The sequence below is a fragment of the Salvelinus namaycush genome, chromosome 13, assembly GCF_016432855.1.
Source record: "Salvelinus namaycush isolate Seneca chromosome 13, SaNama_1.0, whole genome shotgun sequence".
Taxonomy (NCBI): Eukaryota; Metazoa; Chordata; class Actinopteri; order Salmoniformes; family Salmonidae; genus Salvelinus; species Salvelinus namaycush.
This window is the reverse complement of record NC_052319.1, coordinates 46,418,661-46,421,034: the sequence shown is the minus strand read 5'-3', so window position 1 is coordinate 46,421,034 and position 2,374 is coordinate 46,418,661.

The following is a 2,374-nucleotide window of genomic DNA, read 5'->3' as shown; positions in this document are numbered from 1 at the left end:
CATTACAGAACCAAATCTTCTGTACCCCATTGACCAGCTACTTGATTTGGGGGGTTTAATCTGACATTTACCGAATGTTAACAGTCTGTCTCAAGAGACTACGAAGAGGGTCAAGGAACAGCCACTCAAAAACAAAATGGATGACAAATAAAGATGGCAATTTCCTTTTTATGTGAAGTCAACAGATGTCCCACTGTGGCGCAGTTCAGTCCCTCAGCATGCTGCTGCTGCCTAACCAGGCAGATAATACAGGCTTGTTTGGACAACCCTTTAAATGAGCTTCTAACAAGCCCAGGATGAACGACACGGAGGACAAGGGTTAAACTGACTGTGTTTTGGCATCATCTAACTCTCCGGATATTTAAGAATGAAGGACGAAGGACCATGCTACATCTGGGATGATCAGGATCATTTAAAATAGATACACCAGAGACCTTTTAAAGGCTACATTTTCATGAAATCCCCATTGTTTGGGGATCTGTTGATGTGTCACCAAATTCCTTATCACGCCTTAGTGAAGATAGAACTGATGAAGTGAGGCTGTCAACCCAAACTACCACAACACCTGCTCTAATTCCTGTAAATGGCCAGGTAATGATGTGTATTCAGGCACTTTGTGTGGCTATCTCCCAGCTGTTGCTGTTCCCACAGACCAGTGATAGGCCTACTTCACATAGACTTTACAAATAGCTCCTGGCGAAGGTAAAGGAGATCATTACTGCCCAACCTACCTGTAAACAACTTAAATATTTTTTATTTTTTATTTTTAGCAGGCTGAAACCCTAACACAATATATCATTTGAAAAGAATTTGGTAAAACATGTCAAAAAAACGAACACTGATCTTTAAAATATAAAAGGAAAACAAGATATTCTGCCTGTTGACAGAGACGTATTTAATACTAAAAAACAATTACCTCACTGATATGACTGCTTATCGATGAACATAGTGGTTCATTACACCCCGTTTTTTTACTCCAGTCATGCATAGCCAATACTGAAACAGCCCTTTTATGTGCACTAGGATTCACATGGTCATGTGGGCCTGTCTTCAATCTGTATCGCTGTACATTTCATGAAATGCATTTCATGAAATGTACAGATTACGTGCGATAGAAATTTTAAAGGGTAAATTCCGATTGAGCTAACATGCTAACATTTTATCGTGAATGCAGTTTCCACTAACGGGAGAACATTGCCTTTAAATTTTCAGTCACACCGTAACACTGGACCTCAACGCCACGGATTGAATCCAGCCCTTAATCAAGTGTTCATATAGCAGGAAATGTGGCCCTAGCGATACGTTAAGACAGGGATACTCAACCTGGGGTCTGTGCAGGGGGTCCACGAAAAAATGTACAGTGGGGAGAACAAGTATTTGATACACTGCCGATTTTACAGGTTTTCCTACTTACAAAGCATGTAGAGGTCTGTAATTTTTTATCATAGGTACACTTCAACTGTGAGAGACGGAATATTTTTTTTAAAATCCAGAAAATCACATTGTATGATTTTTAAGTAATTAATTTGCATTTTATTGCATGACATACGTATTTGATCACCTACCAACCAGTAAGAATTCCGGCTCTCACAGACCTGTTCGTTTTTCTTTAAGAAGCCCTCCTGTTCTCCACTCATTACCTGTATTAACTGCACCTATTTGAACTCGTTACCTGTATAAAAGACACCTGTCCACATACAGTACTAGTAAAAAGTTTGGACACACGTTCTCATTCATTATTTTTACTATTTTCTACATTGTAGAATAATAGTGAAGACATCAAAACTATGAAATAACACATATGGAATCATATAGTAACCAAAAAAGTATATTTTAGATTCTTCAAAGTAGCCACCTTTTTTTTTTGTATTCTCTCAACCAGCTTCATGAGGTAGTCACCTGGAATGCTTTTTCCAACAGTCTTGAAGGAATTCCCACATATGCTGAGCACTTGTTGGCTGCTTTTCCTTCACTCTGCGGTCCAACTCATCCCAAACCATCTCAATTGGGTTGAGGTCGGGTGATTGTGGAGGCCAGGTCATCTGATGCAGCATTCCATCACTCTCCTTCTTGGTCAAATAGCCTTTACACAGCCTGGAGGTGGGTTTTTGGTCATTGTCCTGTTTAAAAACAAATGATAGTCCCACGAAGCACAAACCAGATGGGATGGCGTATCGCTGCAGAATGCTGTGGTAGTCAAATTTGGACTCATCAGAGCAAAGGACAGATTTCCTCCGGTCTAATGTCCATTGCTCGTGTTTCTTGGCCCAAGCAAGTCTCTTCTTCTTATTGGTGTCCTTTAGTAGTGGTTTCTTTGCAGCAATTCTACCATGAAGGCCTGATTCACGCACTCTCCTCTGAACAGTTGATGTTG